At 38.5% G+C, this 25417-nt stretch overlaps 1 protein-coding gene and 1 long non-coding RNA gene across 4 annotated transcripts in view; one reads left to right on the top strand and one right to left on the bottom strand.

The window, feature by feature from the left end:
- Nucleotides 1–25417, bottom strand: part of LOC107999229 (UPF0489 protein C5orf22 homolog) — a 761052-nt gene that overhangs the window by 201834 nt on the left and 533801 nt on the right. The gene's annotated exons all lie outside the window — the stretch shown is intronic.
- The window catches only part of LOC114577723 (uncharacterized), an 84823-nt gene that overhangs the window by 34444 nt on the left and 24962 nt on the right, over nt 1–25417 (top strand). For 2 of the 3 annotated variants that reach the window (XR_003698006.2, XR_009830547.1), the window contains one exon: nt 1–25417. This exon is cut by the window's left edge and continues 11133 nt beyond it; it is cut by the window's right edge and continues 12154 nt beyond it. This is a non-coding gene — a long non-coding RNA (uncharacterized LOC114577723). The other variant, XR_009830548.1, reaches the window with a different exon arrangement.

Genomic DNA, 25417 nt, shown 5'->3' with positions numbered 1-25417 from the left:
AGATCGCCTTGAAACATGCAGATGCAAACTGCACTATTTCTTTTTTTCTTTTTTCTTTTTTTCCAATCTCGATATTCTCTTCCATTTTTCCATTATCATTCTCTAAGATCACACTTATCAATTTAAACGAAACATCGGTACTCGTTACCTTTTTCGAAATACTATCACCCCTTTCTTTCGCGCCCTCTTCGAAAGTTTCGTACTCGTGAAAACATATTCCTTTTCTACTGTCGACGTAAAAATTTTAACGCGTAACAATTCAAATTTCAACAAGAATCAAGAATTCTTTCTAAAATTATCTTCTTACAAAAATACTGATTAAAGACTTGACAAGAATCCTCCCCAGCCATTAAAATTCTCGATCCTTGCAATTATTTCTCGACGAAGCAACTCCTCGATCCTCCGGATTTTCGATTTTTCATTTGCTCCGCATTCCTCCCACCCACTCCCCTCTTCCGTTTCCCAACTAATCACTTAATCTGGCCCGGAACCTCCCCCGGTATCATTGCGCGTACGCGCGCGTATGATGGCGTGCGTGTGTCTGCGTGTGTTCCGCGATGATGAAGGAGAGGGCCGGCCGGCAGCCATCTTGGCTGACGTCAGCTCATGCCGAGCACGCAACCGCGAAACGCCGACTTCCTCGTTGCGATAGCCGCCTTACTTTTTTATTACTCCCTCTCATTCCCTCCGCCCGACCCTCCCCGCTGTTGTTCAGCCGCTTCTTTCGCGTCCCCTCCGCTACACATACGCTTCTCGCTTCACGCTCGGCTCGATCGTGCGCGATCCCATACGTGCATACGTGCACGTACGCGTGTGATACACGCGTTTAGCCCGCGAAACGAAGCGAGACACCCCTCCCGCTATATCTAAAATGGCGGAATTTAATGGACAAACGCTCGGCCGCTATTCGCCGCTCGCTATGAAAATTAAGGTAGGCGGTGGCGGTGATTCTTATCGGTGTGCATTCAGTTTCCACGGCGAAGAGAACGTTTCACGACAGCGTTTCTCTCTCCCGAGTTGAGAGAGGAAGGTATTGACGCGTGGATGGCCGCGACGACGCTGTGGAGGGAACGATTTTTTCGTTGGGTGGTTAAACGCTTCGGTTTTGGCGCGGATCTTTCCTCCAGCAGTTCGTTATTTGTATGTATTGGGTTAGGGATGGGGAGGAGTCAAGAGCAAAGAGTCTTTTAGGGTTTTTATTCGAATCTTCTTTGAGCAGTATTTGAAATAGGCGAATTTCTCTGAATTGAGGAATTGAGGAGAAAAATAATTTATCGTGTGTATTGCAGTTTAGGCTCGAAATAGAATTTTTAAATTTCGAAATGTTGAATTTTCACGATTTATTTATAATAAATAAATGCTAATTCAATAATCAAAATTGAAAGATAAATGTTGAGACGATTAGACGTCAGGGATCGGAGAAGTGCGATCAGCTTCTACTGAAGTTCTGAGATGTCTGACCAGGAACGTCTAAATCTCTTGCACGCTCTACTGAATAAACACTGGCTTCGGTTTACCATAAACTTCAGTAATAATTATAATTTTATTAATTCAGCGTACATCATTTCTTCATTCCTTCAATCGATATTTCAATATCGCTTAGCAATATCGCTTGAAAAATATTCTGCTCTATTCGTAATAATAATAAGTTTTCATGAATGCGCGTCGTTGGAATTTACGATTATCTAAAAATGACTCTGATTCGTCGTAGAATTGCGATATCACGAAAGAACGTGCAGTTTTTTTCGTAGATAATATTCTCGTTTTTCTTTCTTTACTTTTTTTCTTTTTAAACTTGTAATAAAATAAATATGACGAATTGTCGATAAATATTCTATTCCATGTTGAAATTTCGTAATTTCGTTAGTTTGTCTGTTCGAGAATTGCAAGCTAGATATGTTTACGATTCGTCGGGCAGTTTGTTTGTTACTTCGTACCAACTAAGAAATGATCCAGGTATATAGAACAAAAAGCACGGTAGAATCTACAAATTGTCTTACTGTAGACACGTTCTTCAAGCGTGTACTACAAACATGGAGTTCTTTCGATAGATTTCGTTAAAATTTAATTGCTATCGATTAAATTTGAAAAAGGTAGATTTCACATTTCTTAAATTTTGTTATATACGATTTTCATTCTTTTAAACGAGCAAAAGAAATAAATAACTTTTCGAAAGATACATTTTTTAAACAAATGAACGAATATTCTTTCAATCGTCGTCGTATTTCACTCTTACATTTCCGCAAATTATTCGCTCTTAAAAAAACGAGAAAATGAGAATCCATTACCCTCGGATAAAAACATTAAAACTAACAATTCTTAACAATCTTAACCTATATCATCTTCTCATTATCAAGATATCGAATCTCATTTTATCATTAATCGTCCCCCCGGATAGGAAATTAAAAAAAAAAAAAAGAATCTTTATAGATTCAATGAACTTTGTATCGTTCGACGATCCTTCGATTCGTATCGCGAAGAACCAGTTTTCAGAAGAAGAAGAAGAAGAAGAAGAAGCAAGGGTGAGAGAGGGTGCAAAGAGAAAAGAGAGAATGCAAAAGAAGGAGCGCGCGCTCTCGTTGGATCCGATAAAAATTTACCTTTTTTTTCTCTTTTTCTCTCTTTCTTTTTTTTTTTTTTCTTTTTTTCCCTCCTCTTTGCGAAACCATTACGATTTATTGCGGCGCCTACTGCTCGTCACCGATCGAAAACCTGCTCCGGCAAAAAGCGGATGAAAAACGAGATCGATAGCCGGCCACATCTCGCTAATCCGAACCGAGCTCGTGTTTCGTTTTCTTTTTTTCTTTCCTTTTTTTCCTCTTTTTTCTTTCTTTCTTTTTTTTTTTTTTCGTACGTACCTGCGAGCGGATGGTTAACGCGCGAAATCGAACGAGTAAACTGTTCTGAAACTGTTGCTGCGCCCGCGTCCAGGTGAATATTAATTTTTTTTATCGTCGAACCACCACGATCGAATACACCGATTACGGGAGCAGTGAATCGATGTTGAACCAACAGAAACTGTATTTTTTCGCGGTTTCTCGGTTTTCGAACATCTGGTCGATCGACTTCGAAAGGTTGAAACGGTTCACGACACCTGATAATTAAGATTATCGATGTCTGTTTTTTTTTTTTTTTTTTTTAGATAATGATATTAGGTTATTGAGAGGAGGAAAGTGTTGTTTCCAAGTGAATGAAAATTTTTAATTTATTTCGATTTAAATCGATCATTGGATAATTCGATGTATCGAATATTCGGAGAAAATTATATTTATAATTTATCTTTGTCCAATTTCGATTTGGATAATTTATGATCGTGTTCTGTCAAATTTTTCAAAGATATAATTAATTTGAATTTCAAATGATAATCAAAGTAATCAAATCTTTACGCGTTTTATTCAAAATTTTATCGTAAAATGACGAGTTATAAAAAGAGAAAAGAAAGAGCTTATTTAGCTTAGAACTTAAGCTCAGAACCTTCCACGAGGGAAACAAACGATTTGCACGTTCAAATTATCGTTCTGTCATACCCTATCGAAGGGATTACGGGTGCTGACTGTTACTTGTATACTTTATTGCCTACTGTGCTGCCGCGCTACCACTATAATATGCTAATAGAGGGATGCCAGGCCCCCTTCGTAACGACCTGGATCCTGTTACGGGAACCCATCCCATATGTACCCCTCGTGTTCGCGAAGATTTCAGGAAGATTCGTATCAAAAGTGTTTAGTGCGCTCGTCTATCGAGAAACATCGATTAGAAACATCGAACCAAGTCGGGAATATGTAAATTGGCGAGCCAAAATCCAACCCGAAGAATCTCGTAATATCCTCGTTCTTTCTGTTTAACGCTTCATTTTTTCCTTTTTTTTTTTCTAGAGTTTCACATAAAAATTAAACTCCTCAATTTTTGAAATAGAAGAATGATTTAAAGATAAGATAATCCAATCAACTTAAAACTCAAAAACAAAATTGTTAAATTATCGAATAACGAAAGAGATGTCCTTCTTTTTTCCACCACACGAAGTGAAAATAAAAAATTCTCCCCCGATGCGAAAAGAATAAAACTGCCTAAAGATAAAAGAAAAAGAGAGAAAAAGAATTCGCACTGTATCGCCTGTACTCGCTCGTAACTCTATCAAAATCGAGGACTCCCCATCGGCGATCGACCGTATCGGAAACAAGAGGAAACAAAGGAGGTAGCCTCGTTGTTCCGGAAAATTCCAGTCCAATTTTCTTCTCTGGAAAACAAAACCTTAATATCACTCCAAAAAAAAAAAACAGAGAAAACACGAACGGGAGGAGGAAAAAAGAGAGAGATAGAGAGAGGGTGGAAAAAACAGGGTGGATAAAATCAAAAGCAGCGTTCCGCTGTTTGCACGCATCCAGGTTAAACGAGGATCAGTCTCGCGCACGATCATCCAAGCAGGACGATTGACCGAGGGTTGGGCTTGGTTACGGGCGTGGTGCACACGATAAAAATGGCGCTACGAGGCGGCGAGGGTGGCCTCTTTTATTCTCGCATAAATGCCGCGTGTGCGATGCACCCCCCCAACAGACCGCCCCGGTTTACTCTCCCGAAAAACACCGTTCACCTCACTCCCCCCTCCCCCACTTCTTCTCCTGTGCCATTCTTCCTCGTGTATCGCGGACTCACCCTCACCCCTCGATGCCGCTACCCTTTTTCGTGATTGGGAGGCACGAATTTCCCGGTTTAACCCCCGGCCCCGGGGTTATTATGCGACAGAGCCGGGATAGATGGATGGCACGAGAATGGTTTCAGGATTGTCAGAGGGCACGTCGACGACAGATCGAAAGATTTTCGAGGGTTTCGTGGTTCCTGGCGTGACACTCACGAAGGACTTTGGATTGTTATGGATGTGTAATGACTTTGGACGAATGAATGAGATTGATTTTGATTCATTTCGATGTATAGTCTTCGGTTTCCGAGATAATTAATTTTAGTTGATGGGAGGAGGGATTATTTGGGAACAGTGATACTTTCGCGAATTCGGATTGGATTGAATGCAGTAAACAAAAGACGAATAATTCTTTCCGTAGCAATAATTCCTAATTTTTTAATTATTTATGCTGCTTATATATTGTTTAATTTTTAATTTTTCGTCAATGTTATCCTGCAATTAGCTGTATCGTTTGTAAACTCAAAATAATATCAAACGAAAGGAAATATCGGTGGATCAATCGTGGATAGAAATTCATCTCGATGGGATCCCTTATTTCATCCCGAAGTACTTGGCAACGGGGGTTGCTCGTTGGTAAGGACTCGTAAAGAGATTGACAGACGCTTCGTGCAAGATTTTACGTTAAACGTGACGTCTTTCCACGGTGCGAATGGCAGCGATCGTTTGAAATATTCAGAATGTTACGAGAGCCGACGTTTGTACGTATACGCGAATGGATAAAGGGAGAGAAGATTCGGAGAACATTTGCTTAATTATAACGTATATGAATAGATGATAACGAGGCGGATAATCGCGAAGAGGTTGATCTCAAGCAAGAAAGGATACACGAATTATAATACCACGAGATATGATAATTTAGAATTTAGCGATTTTAAAATTCTACAATAAAATGTATATTGTTATCTACATTTTTTTTTCCTCTGATAAGAAAATTTTCTTATCGTCATTCCGACAAAAAACTACATCTACTTTCGACTAATTTACAGAACAGTAATTACTCCAAATAAAATAATCATTTATCCGATTATTATTAATTAATTTAAGCCGATTTCAAAGAATTTCTTTTATCGTTGCTTATACGCTAATTATTTCTATCGTTGCTGCCGACGTTAAACTTGTGAATTTTTTCGTTGACGCTAATCTTCAGAATCGTCGATTGGATAAGTAACGATCTCTATCGAAGAGAGTCGTGCCACTGACGCGGTTTAATCTCGCTTTTCAAAGGCCACTCTTGAGGCTGTCATAACAACAAGCCGAATAGGGGATGCGTAGGAAGGTGCAATCAATAATTAAATAAACGACGAAGGTCGCTTCGAAGCCCGACGATTGTTGGCGTGATGGGCCTAATGGGCGAGCGTTATGGGGTTTCGACGCCAGAGGGACCGGAAATTATTTGTTTCTTCTTCGTCTCTGACGAAACTACCCGTCATTGTCCCTCCCTTTCGCGACACTCTTGACTTTATGTACAAGATTCTTCGATCATTCGTTACTTTCTAGAAGATACATTAACGATCGAGATTTGTTTGAGAAAAATTTCCAATGTAAATAAATTTTTAATTGAAATTGAAGGAATTTCGTAAGATTAAATCTGAGAGATTCGAAGTTTGATATATATATGTGTGTGTGCGACACGTGTCTATTTTCCATTGGTCTCTCAATTATAATATCTACAGAATAAAACTGTCGGAATAAGTCTGCAATAGATCAATTTTTTAAAAAAAATTATTGGAAATTGCTTATTTTATCCGTAAATTTTTCTCTTCTATTTTTCTATTTTATTAACTGGAATATTTTTTAAAAATATTCACTCATCGAATCTTTCCAAAAGCACCAAGAAACAAACTTTTCTCTTCGTGGAAAAATATTCCATTATCCTTACATCTCTGGAAAAAAAAAATCCCCCCGAAAAACAGTGTCATTCGCAACTCTCATCCCTCTGGACGGATTACAATTCCGCTCATTGCCTCGCAACGCGCCATTCATCGGCGCGAGACACCTCGTGCGGTCAATTCACGGGAAAAAAACGAGTGCCGAGATGAAAAAAAAAGAGGAGGGGATGGGGAGAAAAAAAAATCGGGGTTAGGCAGTCGATGGGCGGGCGTGTAAAGCGCCCTCTAACAATTCCATTTCCGCACGCGATAAACCGTACGATCGCGGCCAACGCAGTAAACCGATCGAACCGGATGTTCCAGCTTGGCGATCCCGCATTGAAATTTTTACGCGTGTCCTCGAAACCGATCTCCCTTTCTACCTGCCCGCGTTTTTCGATTATCCTGCTGCATTTTTCTGAATCATTTCATTTTCATAACCGATCGATGACCTCCTCCATTCCAAAGAATCATCTATGATCGTGCGAAATTTTCGGTACGAAATCGATGTTGCATTTTCTATATACATCATCCCTTTGATAAGATTAACGAACCACGTTTGAAGATCTTTCGATTAAATCTCCAATTGATATTAAAAAAAAAATCGTTAACAATACGTTAAATAAGGAATACTCGCGTAACCAATTCCAGCTTAAATATTCATAACAGAAATATATGTATGTGTCGTCGACGAACAGGCGTACCAACACCGATAGACAGATAAATAGATAGATAGAGAGAGAGAGAGAGGTGATAGCGGAAGAAAGGAGATAGGCGCGGGCACGATGTGTAGCGGAGCATTCGGGGAAGGGTGGGATGAGGATGCAATTGCATCGGCCACACCGTCACGTAGCCACGTTTACGTGGATGCCGGTAGACACGTATAATGGCAGTGCGCGCATCGTCGATAGTTATTGCTTTGTTATTGGGCCGCCTGACGCGCGCCCGGCCGGCACCCAATGTTGGATTTCCCTTTATTGGAAATTTCCCGCGCCCCACTTCTCCCGATTTCCCGCCCGCAAATATAACGGGCGAGCCGTCACGCGTGCGATTTCACCCCTTCCGCCCTCGATTCGCCCTCTCTCGCCTCGCTTTCCTTTTTCTCGAATCCAATCCTGTCGATTCGACCGATGCCCGACGTCCTTTTGATTTCGTTCGAAAGGGGAGGAAGGCAGGGAGACGGGGGTGGTGGTGGTTTCGTGGTGCATAGGCGCGAATTGGAATGAAGTTAGATTGGTCGTCCGGCAAGTTATTTTTTTCGATATTTTCGGATGATGGATTCGGATGGTGGATGTCTTTGACGAGTTTCCCCGTGAGTTTCTTCTTTTTTCTTTTCTTTTTTGCCTAATTTGTTGTTTGAAATTGGACGGATCTTTTTTCTTTTTTTGGATTTATTATGAGATGTATAAGGAATTATTTTGTTTCAAAGTTTTCAGGTTTTAGAAATAGTTTTGAATATATATATATATATATTATATTTTTAACACGGATAATAAGATTAATTTATTATAATATGATTAATCTTAATTGGATGAATAAAATAATAAGTATATTCCCCGAAGATACTCGAAAATTAGTTAGTAATTGACATATTAACATGCTGACGTAAGTGTTATTTATAGTTTAAAGAGAAAGGTCAGGGAGGTTTTCTTTTATCTATTTCAATTAATAATAATAATAATGACGTGAACCGTAAACGTCCATTTCTTCATTTTTATAATTAAAATTGATCCAGATAAGAAAGAAAACTGGAACAATAAAATTTAAATTTAATTAACGTAACAATACTATAAACATTAATGATATAATTTGTTAAAGTAAACAAAATCATTATCATTATAGTCCCTAATTCACTTAAATTCACGGAGAATTAATTTCAATTCTCTAAATCGAGTTGATCATCGAGCTTCTCGAGTAAATAATTCTCAATTCAAATTTTTCAAATCGTACCATATCTTATTCCATCGAAAATCAATCCGGATCGAAAACGACTGAACGTTGATTTCCTCCATTTTTGGAGGAGAATCTTTCGACCGATCCAATCACCGATGCAACGAAGGAGAGGGTGGGGTTGCACGTGGCTTAATTGATTCGATTTCGAGGGGTTTTCATCCCACTTTTCGCTTCGTACGACCCTGCATCCCTGTATCAACGCGCCCTTTCCTCCCTCCATCACGTAGGTTTCCCCTACGGTTTTCGAAAAGGTCGAAGGATCGAAGGGTTCGAGGTTTAACGGATCACAGGTCTCCATCTTGCCGATTCTTTCGACGTTTTCTTTTTTTCTTTTCTTTTTTGTTTTTTTCTTTTGCGTCGAAGATGCAACTCGAAGGATTCGATGTCGTCATACGAGACACTGTCATCCGATAACGATAATCGAGTCGCGTTTACGGACGCGGATATCGTTTCATCGTTACGTCATTTACGTTCGATCATGCCTTGTGGCCTCTGGTTCCGGATAACCTCTCTTCGCGAGGAGAATTAAGAAATTGCAACACGATCGTGCTTGTTTATTCACCCAAAATATTTTTATATTTGATGATCTCTCTTCTTCTCTCCCCCTCTCCCCTCCCCTTTTTTCAATACGATTGTACGATAATGAGTCTCGCGTTATCCGTTTCTGGTTTGTCGATAATGCGCGTGTCTATTTTTAACGCGCGCGCCATGTTTCTTCTTTATCTTCTGGCCGCGTGCGTGTGAGTGTAAAGAATTCTTAGAATTAAAGCATTGATACGAATAATTGACCCTTGTGCTATTTGTTCTCGATTCGCATAAAAATTGTAAAGTATTATTACACAATATACATAAGAACATAGAAGACAGAATTATAATTGTAAAATAGTCTGAATTTATTTATTTTGGAGAAGTAATTTTTTTTTTTTCCTTCTTTTCAAAAATCAAGAATTTTTTAATATTCATTCGCGCGTTAACGCGCTCGAAACTCTCGATCGAATCGTGTTCATTTAAATGCACGAACACGGGAAACGTTATCGCGCGATTTCAAAAAAAGAAAAAAAAGAGAAAAGAAAAAAGAAAGAAAGAGGGGAAAAAAAATCAAAGTTTCCTGCAGCGTTTTCAAGAAATAAAGGAAACCACGTAGCGGAAGAAGCTCATTAGGTCTTCTTCGTGGTATCTTCTCTCGTGTATATTCTTTATTAAATGTTTCTCGTTAGTGGTTCATAGTGGTAATCCTTCGAAAGTGTGACTCACGGGCGGAAGTATGATTCATGGATCCGTCTGGTTGCAAAATCGGCGCGAAAGCGATTTTTCTTCCGGCGGCCGACCAGGCAAAATTATATCTCGGCGTGAAAATATATTCGCGTGACATCATCGCGCATTTGTAATTTCATTCGCCTCCCCCCCTCCCCTTTCTGATTCCGGGCCTCGTTCACGTTGAATGAAAACCGCGACGGCGCAACAACCGCAGCCGCGAAATTTTGCCAGAGGACTGCGTTGCGCAACGAAGCCCAAGTTGCACAACCGAAATTCGCGAAATGAAACATCCATTTCCCAACGGGCCGATATCGAAGCCGCGGTTTAAACTTGCCATTCCTCGCGACTCCTCGTTGCAACAGAGTCTTCCGTAACCGATTTTACGATGCAAATCATTTCTATTTATAAGCGGGGAAAATTGGATAAGCTCGCGCCCCATTTTGTGCGATATTATTTGTATTCTGTATCTCTGCAACAATTTGCGGTAACATTGTAAATTGGCTCTTCTCGCGAGGGATTGGATTGTTTTTAATATATCTTTTTGATAGTTACTATTTGTTTTCGCGAGATTAAATTCTCGAATTCTTTCGTAGAATTATTTTATTCGTTCGTTTCTGAATAATTTTTCAAATCAAATTAGGTAAGAATAGCTGATGAAAATATTTAATTAATTGTAAGTAATTTCTTCTCTCGAAGAAGGAAGAATCGAGGCAATAATGGGCAAAAGTATAAGTCATAGATCGTTCGTTTCGCAAAGAACTGGAGAAACTACTCCTTGAATTTTTGAGTAATAATTAAGTAACGAGAAAGAGCGTAATTAATTGGAAATCGTTATTTTTTTTTTTAAGAATTATTCAATAGAATGATTTTTAAGCAATGGTTAGAAGAAATTAATCTACAGATATTACAATTTTAATTAGATCGATTATTAGTGGAGTAACAAATTACTTGTTTGTTTAGAAATATGACACGAATCTTATTCGAAATCAGAAAATCCAATTCTAAAATCCAATTTACACGTTCCGCTATTAAAACATTCACATTGAATCCTCTCGGCCAATTTTTCATCCCTTCCAACACCTCGTACCCGCCAAATCTTCCAATATTCCCGACAAATTCCCTTGTAACTCTTTATACAAGGAGCAGGAACAAAGGAGAGAAAGGTAAGATCCACTCTTAAGAACCATCCTTCCAATCCAGCAAAAAAAAAAAAAAAAAGAAGAAAAAGTGGGAAAGGAAAGAGAGAAAAGAACAGGCCACGAACGGTGTTGCAGGCAGAGAGTTGAAGGAGTAATTTTCAATATCCACCTTATTAGCCCGGAATAATATCTCGTCCCAAGAGTTTCCCTCCCCCGGATTACACGCTCGCTCGTTTCCATCGGCAGAGCGTTGGCCGCCTCTAATACAGGGCTGCCACTCGAAACGAAATCTTATCCATATTTCGTATACTGGGGAGGGGAGGGGAGTGGTGGACGAGTCGCGGGGGGATCTCTGCGAGGGTGTGGAGGAATCCGCGCCGAGGGTTTCCTCCCTTCGAACGATGCCTCTTTACGACCACGTAGGCGTTTTTACGCGCCCGTCCTCGAACTCGTCCCAGTATTAAAATTCTGTTTTACTGTCGACGTGGACATTGCCATTGTGCGCACGCTCGTCACATAAAAATTTGATCATTTCATGAAACGGAATAACTATTTATAAAAAAAGGGTTTCTTCGAAAGGATTAGATTTACTACGAGGATATAAATAATACAAATTTAATCAAAGATATATATATATATGTACATTGATTATACTCTGGTCGAAGATCGATGAAAGATTCGTGTAATAGAATACAAAGTTTCGCAATTTCTCGAGGAAGAGGAAGGTGGAAGCTCGGACCACTCGTCATCCTGTCCTCGTCGAAGAGTTTTCCTCGACAAGTTTGATTGCCGCGAAGCGTCGGCGGATGTCAGCGTTTGGTTCGTAAGAGATGAACGAGCCACGGTTGAAAAGCGATTCGAACAAGGGGCGTTTCGTGCATCCCGTGTACATCTCGTTCTAGCTTCGCTCTTCCATCGTCCCTCCTTCTTTCCGCTCTTTGCAAGAGTGGGAGACTCGAGGGGGTCGTTCGTTTTGATAGGGCGCTCACCGCTCGAGTGGCCTTGGCAATAAATTGCGAATCATTTCTTTTTTCTTTTCTCTTTTTTTCCAAGGTCGCTGACTTGGGGAACGGTGAACGTGCACGGAATACATACTTCCAACAATTTCCTCCTTTCCCCCGTTCGTAAAAACAATCCTAGATTAATTTTCAACAAGATTCAATTTTAGATTTTTTAGACAATTTTAGAATTTCTCCATTTCCAAAATACGTATATCCATAATTCAACGAAGCGACGAAACCTTGGCAAAACTTCGAATTTCACGAGGAGGAGGAGGACGAGGGGGGCGAATCGGACACGAAGTTGGACCGATTCGAGGGTCGACGATCGGAAACATTCGCCCAGCTACCATTCCACGGATCGGTCCGTCCCATTTCGCGATTGCCCACGGTCCCTCTCCTCTTATCCGACGTTTCCTCGTCGGTAGGGCGCGATGCCTCTCGTAACACGGAGCAATTTCGTTGGGGGAGGGGGAGGGGGCCGAGCGAGCACCTTGCTATTCACCTTGAAACCGGTCCGGCTCCTCCGTCCGGAGGCCGGATCCCCGCCCGATCGGATCGAATCTTCGTGTCCGATCTCTCGTTCACCCGCAAACGAGCCCCCTCCCCCCTCCCCCTCCCCCTATACGCCGGGGCGCGGGGATGCGAGAATGATTCGCGAGTACCCGTGTTTACTTGCCGAGTCATCTTCTAAATTGTAGCGTGTTACGGGGCCGTGTGTCGGATCTCGGATCGATATTGCGATAAAAAGACGGGGGAAAACATTATTGGCCGGCGGGCAGAGAGAGGCGAGTTCAAGTAGCCGTGAGCGGACCCGATATCTCCTATTCTTCCCCCTTCGTTCGCTCCTTTTCATTCGCTGCGCCGCGCGGAAATATCACGAGAGAGATACCAATACACGATACCTGTGCGTAATTGGATCGGTAAATTGGATTCTAATTAACCGTGACTCTGATCGATATTAAGGAGGGAGGGGATGTTCCCTTCGAGACGGAGAAATTTTGAAATCGGTTTAGATCCGTTTTGGTATTGAAATTTGAAAGATATTTGAAAAAGTGAAGTGGTAAATTATAATAAGTAATTGAATTGTTTCTTTTTTTTTTTTCATGTAGATAAATATGGTAGTTGATAGACATGTGGAGAATTTTAAATTTGTTAGACGATATATTTTTTAAAAGATTTCTAATTAATCATTTTCCTTCGAGACGAAGAAATTGTACAGTTGATTCGATATTTCAAGTATATGGTTTTTCTTAATATCTATTTCGAAACAGAGTTTACATATTCTCTCTCAAAGAAGCCAAAAATTAATTCTTGAATAGGAATTTGCAAACTGCAGATTACAACATATCAAAATAATAAATCAAAATCGCGTTATTTTTTCTCAAAGTATCTTTATCGTTTTTAAAATTCAATAACAGCTCAAATTGGACATCTTACCGCTTGATCTTATTCGTGATATTATCGCGATAAAACGCGATTCTCAAACGTGCATCACAGTTCCGTTCCATTCGATCGAAAAGTTTGGTTTCAAGCAGAAGAGGAGAAACGGCGAAGAGGGCCCTCTCTCGTCCGCAAGAGAGGGAGAGATCGGCCGGTCGCGATACATAATGCCGCTGGCATGACAAGGCGAGAGCAATTAGATGTCGCCGGATGCAGCTGCAGGCGATTGCGTCATCAGAGTTACTTTGCAACCTTGATCTCTCCGGAGGGGTCTCCGTTTCCCTGTCCCCTCCCCACCACCAAGCCTTCCTCTGCCGGTCCCAACCGCCTCCTTCTTATTCTTCCTGTTCTTCTTCATCATCATCATCTTCTTCTTCTTCTGCTTCTTCTTCTTCTTCTTTTTCGTTTTCTTTTTTTATTATTATTACACTTACACTGCCCCCTTCGATGACGTTTCTCGCGTTTTCTCGTTTTAGATGCGGGACGGTTGATAGAAGTAGGAAGAGAATGATGATTGGTCGATGGAATTTAACGATTATAAGTTAAGTTGGTTTTTTTCTTTTTTCTTTTTTTTTAAGTTTGTTGCTTCTCCTCTCCGTGGTTACGAGTTGGATCCCCGGGTGGGAGATAATTAATGCGGAGGAATAATTAGTTGCCGTGTCCAGTATCCAGTTTTAGAATATTTAGAATATAGGATCCAGTAATGATAAAAATTTTTCTCGTTGAAATAAATATCTTCTTCCTCTTCCTTATTTCATTTTTGATCTTCGTTACTTGTCTTTCGAACGATGTTTTCCCTGTTTTAGTGCTTTTTTTTTAGTAAAGAAAAAGTTGGATGAGATGGAAAGAGAAAGAGGGTGATGACTGGTTAATAGAATTTAATGATTTTTTTCTTCTTTTTTTCTTTTCTTTTTTTTCTTTTTTTTTCTCTCTCACGATGATTCTTGGTTGTGCGAGTTGGATCTTCAAGTGAGAGGAACAATATAATATATATATATTTAATTTACGCGTTTCGTGTAATATCTTTATTCGAGTCTTCGTTTCACGATATATTTTTACCAATTTGTTTTCTTAGAAATTCTTTGAGATAAAGAATAATTAAACACATCAAGATTTTCCAAATGTTTAACATTTATATACCTTACATTATTACACGAATGTTCGTACTTTTATCACTTTCTTCTAAAGATTTCGTCTTTCAATGAGCAATGAAACGAGAAAGAAAAAAATAACCGAAACAAAGAGGAGGGGAGAGTCCATCCATTCTTTATCAAGTGTGAAACGAAACAACGTGTTCGAGCACACGAATCGTCAAAATTCCATCCCAAACAATAGGTTGTTCATTTTCTCGGGCACCTGCGCGTGTCTGTCGGAAACTTGGCGCGTAAAATAGAATTAACTCGTAAATCTGGGGGTCCGGTGGCGTGACCCGGAAGCGGCCATCCACTTCGTATAATTCAGACGCCTATTACGCGAACGGCCGTTAAACATCTCCCTATCATAACGTATCTAACGCTCGATACAGGAGAACAGGTGTGATCCTCGCGAGATATCACCGACGCCTTTCGACCCCCACTCCTCTCGTTCTCGATTTTCCAACCGAGTTGGAAACAAAGGCAAAAACGTGCGACCAAACGAACGAATCGGCCCGCTTTTTGCCCGATCCTCGGTGTGTGTCGTGATTCTCCCGGCTGAATCGTGGGACTCGTTAAACCGTTCCTTCGTTCAGGTTAATTATCCTTCCACACAGGGCCTCGTGTGTTTATCCTTGGAGATTTTCTTGCCCGCTCGAGGGAAAAAGAGGAACGCCCACTGGGATGACTAGATTATCCTCGTCTCTATCGGGAGGCACGAACTGTGTGTCGATTTCTCTTGGACCCACTACTTCTTCTGTAAAACTCCATACAAGATTCATTCGATGTATTCCAATCAAATTTTTATCGTAACTTAAAAATGTCTCCTCGTATATTTCTTTTCTCGCGTTATTTCATAAAAGAAATTTATAATTCGAATTCGAAAAGATTACCCCTCGTGTTAAATTTAAAAGAATAAATTAAGTTAGATTAAGCCAAAACTGTAGATGTAAATGATCGAAATCGGGATAGAAATACTTGGATAGAAAATTTTAACGAGATCGATTAGTTTGGGTTGCTTCAAAGATTCCTCGGCCCACTTAAGAATGCATAATTTTTAATTCGGATACAGCAGGGTTGGTTACAAAATTTCTCGCTAGGACCTCTCTCTAGTCCCCTCGCGTAGGCGTGAATCCGTATAAGGCAGAGAGAAAGAACACGTTCCAATCACGATTTTGAATTCCTCGCGGTTGCCCAACAGGCTTGTTATTCCCATTGAATGACCTTTTAAACTAACATTATTGATGTAACATCCCGTTAACGTTATCTGAACGACAATAGAGACGAACAGTTTTTCTAACAGTTTCTTCTCGAGCACCCGACCCACGTTATTCAATTTTACGACTACTTTTTTTTTTTTTTTTAAGGATCCTCGACTTCTTTATCTTACTGGTAGGTAGTTAAGAGAGACTAGATAGATGGCGCTCGATGATCTCTCCGCTTTCGTCATCGAGTCGATTCTGACTTGGAAGCGATTCGCGAGGGGAGGAGGGGATGCGAGTCGAGTTTTCTTGAAGGAAGGAAGGAGAAAAAGTTCCCACGGAGAACTGCGGAAGAGGGACGTGCAGCACTTTCGGGAGCACGTGTAACAGCTTCGAGTTAAAACCGATTCCACACATGGCCGAAGCTGTTTCGTGGTTCCTCCGTTTTCAGATGCGTGCATGCGTGCTCCTTCGTTATGCAAGCGCGACTGTTAGACATCTGTTTGACGTGTTTGTTAGGCCAGTGCATTTTGGAGGGGAGGGTGAGACGAAGACGAATTTGATCGTGAATATCTCACGAGATTGGTGTTGTTTCGGAGGAGAGATAATTTTTCGAACGAGAAAACATTTTGATCCTTTTGTGGTTTGAGGTTATTTTGAGATACAGTTTCAAAGAAATTCAAAAATAATACATCATTATTGGATTCTTAAATTTGAAGTAACAATAATTTTATAGCTGATGGAATAGTTAATGCTTTTTTTACTGAACAGTTTCAAGATATAAAATAGAAACTTGTTCCACATATTTTCGGTAATATCCTTGTCGAGGGCAAGGAAAACGGAGAAAGCGTTAATCTTTCCTCGCTAGAAGGAATGCAGTCAATCTGCATTCTGTTTGACTTGATTGGTTCAGCGGGAGTCCATTGCCGCCAACTGCTTTGAATAATTAACCGAACACCGTCGATTCTCCTATTGGTCTCACTCGAGAAAACAATAAAAAAAAAAAGAAAATGAATAATTCCTTCATCTATCTACAATTCTCCAAAATAAGGAGAGGGGAAACTTGTTTGTTTCAAAAGAAATTAAAATTTCCAGCCTTAAAATAATTTTCCAAGAAACAGCATTAGAACAGTATGCATGTCAATGGACAAAAATTATCGTCGATAATTCACTCGTTACATATTTATGAAAAATGTCATTATAAAATAGCAATGCAAAGTTTGATCGAGTAACAATAATTTTATCGAAAAGATATCGATATCCTCTATTTTCGATCTTTTATTTTTCACTCTACTCTTATCATTTTTAATGCAAAGCGAAAAAAAAAAAAGACAAAGAAAAGACACGTGCGACGTGACGGCGATAAACGAAACGATTTTATGTAAATTTTAATCGTCCAACAACAGTGATATCATTCGACTGATTCACTGGTGATCACGTTGATCGGGCTAATGCATTTAAGTGCGAGGCAACCGACGGCCTGTACTATTAATCGTCCGGTAATCGAATCGCTCAATTGACTCGATTTTCCTTTGAACGCCGGATCGTCTATTGTGCACCGCCTTCTCTTCCTCGGGTTCATCGAAGGTGCGCCACGCGATTTATCCCGTCACGGTGATATATAACCGTGTTATTAGTTCGATTTTTGAGGAAATCCGTGCATTTCTTCGTTTCTTTTCTTTTTTTTCTATTTTTTTTTTTTTTTTTAATTTTAATTTTTCTCGAGCCTCGTACATTAAGCGTTATATTGTTTCTTGTTTCCTTGAAATGGTCATTAAAGGATTAAGTGAGCGACACGTGTATTGTTACTGTGGCATTTAAGAACGCGTTCCTTTTTTTTTTTTTTTTTCAAGTTTTATATTTTATCGTTTCGCTTGTTTTCTCGAAGTGGTTATGACCGATTAAGTCAGTGATATAGAATGTAAAATGGAAATGAAATGACTGTGATTCTTTTTATTTTTTGAAAGAAAAATAACGAAGAACAAATTTCGGCGATTCTTCGAAACGAAGTTCTTCCATTGTGAAAAGCGAATACTTATCGTGAGTAGAATTTAAATAATTTAAAAAAATATCTTTTCCTCTATCAATTTCCCAATTTTAATACCGATTTTCCGAACCTAAACTAAACTTTCAAAAAAAGAAAAAACTTAATGTATGCTTTCATTAATTTAATGTATCAAAAACAGATAAAAAATATCCATCAAATTTCGCGAAATTTGAATCAATCATTGTTATTACAAAAACCATAGAAGCCATATCAAAGAAAAAGAATCTACTTATGCACCAATAACGTTCGATTATAAAACTTCCAATACTCTTTCCAACGAGCACGCTACGATATTCGCTCGAAGTGAAAAATAAAAATGGAAAAGAGTGAAAAAAAGACGTGCGTTTTTCCCACTACTATAGGTAGCAGCACGATCTCGATCACGCTCGATCCCGATCACCGCCGATCCACGCCGTCTCTCCTTCCTGTCCCGTCTCCCTTTCCTCGACGTCTTCTTCGTCTTCTTCCTCTCGGACATCGTGTCATTCTTCACCGCCAGGGGCGTCAGTGTCGCCGGTGGACTCGGAAGAAGGAGGGGAAATCAGAGGGCCGTGTGTGTCTTCGCCGTGTGTGTTTCTATCCGGTGCCCCTCGAGACTCTTCAGTGCTTCGCGGGCCTTCGTGGCGAGCAGGTTTCGATGATTTCGGTTTCCACTCTTCGATTCCCTCCTATTCCACGACATTCCATCTCTCTCTCTCTTTTTTTCTCCATTTTTAGATTCCAGATTCCTCAAAACCCTCCATCACGATCAATCGAATTCGTTTTTCCAGTTCGTCATTGAAAACTGTTATCTACGTTATCCCAGGTTCGCGATTCGTGGGACACGTGTCGAACGATCTTCCTCCCGATCGAGTAGAAGAAAAAAAATCGATTATTATCGGTCTTCGATTGAGAACGGTATCGTGTAGATAGATATCGTCGAAGATGGAAAAGAACTCTATTCTTTTTTTTAGTTTGGTAAAAAAAAGTGTTAATAAAAGCCGATTATTATTTATTATATTGTACAAAGAAAGAAGTGCGAGGGAAAATAATTATTAATGTAAAAAGAACAAGTGTTGACGAAAGTGGTTCGCGACGGTTCACTGTGATAATGGGAGCACGATCGAATTTCTTTGAAGTGAAAAAAAAAAGAAGAAGAAGAAGAAGAAAAGAGTGTGATCCGAAAAAGTGTGTTCAAGTGTGTTCAAGGAAGAAGAGAAGGGAAAAAATGTGTGAATCGAAGTGAAGAGAAGAGATCCGCAGTGCGTCGAAGAAGTGGAGGAACACGGGGGAATCGATGTAAGGGGTATCGACAGGGGAGAAAAGTACGAATCCTTCGAATCGGTACGATGCATGCACGTACTCATATATGGTAGAGATCCAGCAGCGAGGTATAGAGTTCCTACGTAGTGTTCAGAAAGTAGGAACTTCATACCGTGCTCTTGGACTTGCCGAAAGATCGTCGAATTTTGTGTGTATATATATATATGTACATATATATACGTATATATATATAATACGTATAAATGTAACTATACACGGTGTGGGGAGTGATCGAGACGAGGCGATGCTCGTTGGGGATCGATGATGGAAAAGTACCAGCGGACGCAGCCAGAGAAGGCACCGATAAGAACTGGGGATTTATCAGCGATCGCTCGGCCAGACGACCAACTGCAGGATGCTGATTTTGTCGAAGTAAGTCACGTTCGAATTCGAAAAACCTCGCCTTTTCCCGCGAACAATCGGCTCATGGATCGGTTGATTGGAGATCGTGTCGGCTCATTCCGATTTCCTTCCAATTAATCCTCCTAAGAAGAACTTTTGGAACGGAGTTCTGAAGAATAGATGTTCGTTGAATTTTATTATTTCTTTTTTTTATTCTGCTCTTAATGAGAATTGGAGTGTAGTAAAAAAGGTGATGGATAGTTGATTGAAGATTCACGTTGAAACGATGTGAATTTAATACTTGAATATAATTGAGTAAAATGATTGGATTGATATATGTTTAATATAATATGTAACATTCGAGATCGGTAAATAAATGTGAAAAATTGAGAAATATAATAAGAATTCGACCATCTCATCTGCAACTCGATATTCTTTGATTTGTTATTTTTAAATGATCGGTTAGAGTCAAAAAATAAAACTAACTCGTGACGTATCAATAAAATTAACAGAAAGAAATTGACAGAATTTAGAGAGATCGAAGTGACATTGATTTTTTTGAAAGTCTTAATACAATACACGAGTTCGATAATCTAAAGAACTCGTTTCTTCGTGCTAATCGAATAATCTAAAATATTGTTTTGAAAACGTGTATCTTTAAAGAGGTTTGCATTAAAAACTCTACGAGACACTCGTGCAAATACGATTTGAAGAAAAGAGAAGGAAAAAAAATTGGAATCGGTATCGGTGGAATATGTATGTCTAAAAATAGTAATGCTAAAGTTTCTCGGTTAGCAACCGCATATGCGAATCCGAGTTTCGTTCCAACCAGAGGATAACGAACCTTTTTTTCTTTTTTATTTCCCAATTTTTCAAATAATAGTAAACGCGATTTTTTTTTCTTTCTTCTTCGTCGAAAACGAATAACCGAGGAATATACGATTGGATTGATCGGAGCACAAGGATGAATATGAATATGATCCGAAAGTAGACTCGAATTATTTTCGTCGAGTCGTTCGATACGCTTCGAAGGTGTGAGAAATTCAAAGACGAAACCGTTACGATTAATAATTAGTGACTAATTATCGATTCGTCGCGTCACCTGACTGTGCACCATATGACCCTCCACTTTTACGCAAGCACCACGAAATCGAAGCCATTTTGCGCATCGAGCCGATCGTTCCATTAACCGATTTATTTAACGTAGGAATAAAAAAACGAATTTGAAATTGTTTAAATTATCGTCTTGCAAAATGTATTCATATATATATTTATAGTCAGTGATTCTCGGTCATTTATTCGGGAATTGATCGTATAAGAATAGATGTGTGTATTATGGATGTGCATTGTGGATAAAAAAAATTGGAACTATTTTTTCTTTCTTTTTTTTTTTTTTTTGAAACACCAGCTAGCTATCGATTTAACTGAAAATATTTTGAATGGTGTATGAAAATGGACTACATAAATATTTTGAAAAGTATAATAAAAATACATGGTTGCACCAGATATTTCTAATCCGTGGAAGGAACTGTTTTTATGAGAAGAAATTTAAAACGAAAATATTTTGGAGCTGCGTGTGTGGTTATTGAAGAAGTAAATAATACGAGATGTAAATATTTACGAGACAGATTTCTAAGAAGAGGCTGAGAATGCAGATCGATATGCCGTACAATTTTTTAAATTTTGAAATCGATTTGATTTTTTTCCTTTCCAATCCTTGAAATTATTCATGATCAACAATTCAAAACGTAAAAATCGAATCTATCCGAACCAAGATCTATATCTATAGTCATGTTAATTTAAGAGAATTAAAAGAAAAAAAAAATTAATCAAAAATAAAAATCAGAAGATCGCATCGATTTAGATTAAAAAGATTTAAGAATTTAGAAGCTGTGAAAGAGATTCAAAATCCCATCCTACTGAAAAAAAGGGAAAAAGGAATTTTCAACCGTTTCTTTTCAGAAAAAAAAAAGTCAAAGAAAAAAAAATCGCAGGAGAAGAGACCGAATAAATTGCCGCGAAATCAATATTTCCGCGCGAAGAGGCGGCCAGCAGATAAACGTATTGACGATTCGCGCTCAGTCGATAAGCCGATATTTTTCTCCGATTAACGATAACAGCATCGATCTATCCATCCCCCCAAGTGGCCGGCGTATACATTTATCACTGCTCGGGTCGATCAATATTGACGAACGTCAGATAGAGGCTCTATCTCATTCGATTTCGAGTATCCGCAGTCACTGTAGCAACAAAAAATCTCCTTCATCGATCGGTTGAAAAATCGACCAGTAAAAAAAAAATATACGTATATAGATATTAAAAAAAAAAAAAAATGAATAAATAAATAAAATAAAATAAAGAAATCTTTTCATCACAGCTTTTTAAATTGGTTCCGCTCGTTTTACACGTATACAATACAATCAACAGGGAAGGGTGGAGGAACGTCTCGAACCGATATTGGATCCCGGATCGATGTTTGCATGCGGTGACAGGATTATGTTTGACTCAGCGAATCAGTGCCACGGCCATTTGTCACTTCGAGATTAAATAGAGAGCCCAACTGTCTTGGAGGAAGCAGCGAATGGGGCACGGTACAAGGGTGATTATTAGGCATCCCTGTCTCTGGCTCACCCTCACGTGCCTACGTTCGCTCTTACTTCTTTCTTCCTTCTCTCTTTCTCTCTCCTTTCCTTCCTTCCTTTTTTTTTTCGTTTTTCCTTTCTCTTAACGCTGGTTAACAGCGTTACAACCCTCATCGAGAGATAAGACATCTCGCAGAGAGTGAGAGAGAGAGAGAGAGAAAGAGAGAGGATTCTGGTCCCTGGTCGTTGAATTAGCATGCGTCGGTCGCAATGATATTTTTCACGGAGAGACACGTACGGTTTCCTCGACAAATTGTCGCCAATGGGCTCCAGATGGATATTTGCATTTGAGGGGCGCGGGAAGGAGGTTCCGGGAGTTTTTTTTCCCCCTCCCCCTCGCCGCTTGTACGATTCTTCTTCTTGTTCGATCGGAGTCACCTATTGAAAGTTTATCTTATGTGATGTAAGTTTATTTTGAGGGACGTTGGAATTTCTAACGTGTTCTCGATTTTGTTCGATTTTATTATTGGTAGTTGGATGTGGAAATATACGCGTGACGTGTGCATTCGTGTCGATAATCAAAATTTTTGTAAGTTTCAAATCATTTTTCATTTATTATACAATTATGTCACGTTAACGATATTCGTGGTAATAATAAATTTATTTAAAGTTTTATTTCATATAATTTAAATGAAAATGCATTTGATGATGATGGATTTTTTAAATAATTTTTGTAGATAATTTTTTTTTTTTTTTGAAGATCGAAATTGAAGCAGTTTTCAAAAGCGAGATAAGAGTATTATTTGCGGAGAGATTGCGGATGACCTAGACATCTTGACAATTTTTCGTTAGGCTTGGATACGCTGAAGAATTGATAAACTCGAGTACTAACCCAATTCAAACCACTTTTTCCTCTATCGTAATATATTGATATGTTTTCGTTATCCAAAGTGGTTCTGAATCATCCGATAGGTCACTTGTATTTTTATTAAACAAGCAAAGAGCGAGGAATATAATTTATCTAATGAAATTCATTTTGAAATTTCACGATCACAATATTTGTATCGTTAGATTTAATTTATTTAAAAGGAATCATTATATGTAAATTTTCTTCCTTACATTAAAAACAATTTTATCACGATGAAATGATATAAATTTTATTTTCAAACTCTCATTAAATTTAATGTACTTTTTTTTTTAAATCAGTCTCACTGTTTCTTTAAAAATTTAATTAAAATCACAAATAAATGTTTTTCAACCGATGAAATCCTTTCAATCGAACCTTTATTTGAAACCCCTTTTTTTCCGACATTTTTTTCTCCACATTTCCACACGTGACCCATCCATTCTATTTTCATCTCTCCTTTCTATTTATTTTCTTTCTTCTCTCTTCTCTCTCTCTCTCTCTTTTTTCTTTGTTTTTTTTTTTTTTTTTTAATTTCAATTCGATGTGACATTCGAAACGGTTCGGCATTTCGAAAAGTTTCGATGGCACACAGCATCTGCCCGTTTTTCCATGCGACGCGTACGCGTACGGCCCCAGCAAAAATCACGCACGTGAAGGTGGGGTGCATAAATTATAGCCGAACGCCATCTTTCTCCCATGGCGTGCCGATTGGACGAGCGAAAAAAATATCCATCCCTCGGCCCAAGTGCTCCTACACACGGGCCACTATTCTCACCCCAAATACGCGAAACACCCTGGATCGCCATTTTCCTTTGCGCGATTTCCACCCCCGATTTCCGGCCGCGCTCCATTAACTCGACCAAGGAAAAAAAAAATTGAATTAATATCGATTGCCCCGAGTTGATGAAGAAATTAACATTTTTGAAAGATTTAAAAAATTTCTTATCTCATAGCGTTTTAATTCAGCGAATTATTTTCGCTGAATTATCGTATAATACAATGTACAAATAATCTTTATTTCGGATAATTTTTGTAAATATTTTTATAAGAATTGTTATTCTTTTTTTCTACTGTTCTGATGTTTTTACAAAAATTCTTCTTTTTTTTTTCAGTGTTGTAATACGATTATCTTTCGATGATAAGTTTCCTTGTATATATTTAATTTATATCATTCCTCGGTAAGAGATGATTTACGATCGATATGATTAGAAAAAGAAATTTTGACGTAACGTAAGGGAATAATTAAGGGTTTATCGTCAAAGTATTAAATTATTCATTTATTTGTATTACCTGAATATTTAGATATTTATCACTGTTTATACGCTCGCGTGCTCAAATAGGATTAATAATTAATTTTCAATAGCCTCTTTTTCTCCTATTTACTCTGACCGATCTTCGCAAATCATAGCTTATTTATTATTCATCGCAGAATTGATGGGTCAACGTTTATCTTAATTTCGTTATAATTGATATTCATTTCTATCAATTTCTACTTAACTGATAACTGTAATAGCAATGAAATAAGAAATGGGGCTATTGATTATTCTTAAATTTTTCACGAAACGTGATAAGAGTACGCGGAAAATTATAAGGAGAAAATTTTACTGACTGACAATTAATTCGACGATCTTTTCTCTGAAAATTGTCGTGGCATGGATATAAAAAAAGAAACTAGTTCGAGACTATCTCTCAAATGAATTTCATCGTGATAAAAGAAACAAAACGTATTTCGTCGCATTTGTACGAAACGATCTACTTGTTAGCTCGGAAACAGGATTAAAGTTTTATGCACTTTATCGTGCATAAGTTTTTACGTCGTTGAACCAGCATTATTGAAAAACGGTTCTTCGATCTACGTGACTGTTCGTTTCGAAGAATTAAAAAAACAAAGATAAACCGGTTATTTGTAGAAATTTTAGATAATTTTTTTTTTGGATAAAAATAAAAAACTAGCTATATTTTTTATAAAAATTATATATTATAAAAATTCAATGTACATTTGTACAGATAGAGTGAATAGCAAATACGAATATTTTTAATATCTTCTAGGTCAGATAAATTTTCGATTTATTCGTACTTTTAATAGTGTTATATTATAAAAAAAGCTTCCAATATTATTTGAAACTTTGATAAATCAATGAACGCTCCACGTTCCTTCCATATATTTATTCCGTAAAGCCAAATTTTCAGTTCGCGCGAATTTATTTTCCATAAGTGAGTTTCATCAGTTGATTTTTACAAAATGCGATATTCGATGCAAAAGTAAATAATAACAATTATCACTTTATCGCGTACGATTTTCGCAAAATATCCATACACGATTTTTTATATATAAGATTAACACACGTCGTTCGATTTTACGTAATAAAATATACAACCGACTCGATATAAAAATTTTCCCAGTATATGCAACACATATGCATCGATGAATCTTCGTCACAAAAATCATACGAGTTTATTTATGCAAGTGCCTAACCATTCTCTTTTTTCGTTTATCGAACTCGGAACTCGAGGCGTCGCTTCCCACCCCTTTCCGCCGCGTAAT

This window comes from Apis cerana, linkage group LG7 (assembly GCF_029169275.1).
Source record: "Apis cerana isolate GH-2021 linkage group LG7, AcerK_1.0, whole genome shotgun sequence".
NCBI lineage: Eukaryota > Metazoa > Arthropoda > Insecta > Hymenoptera > Apidae > Apis > Apis cerana.
This window is presented reverse-complemented; position numbering and strand designations above follow the sequence as displayed.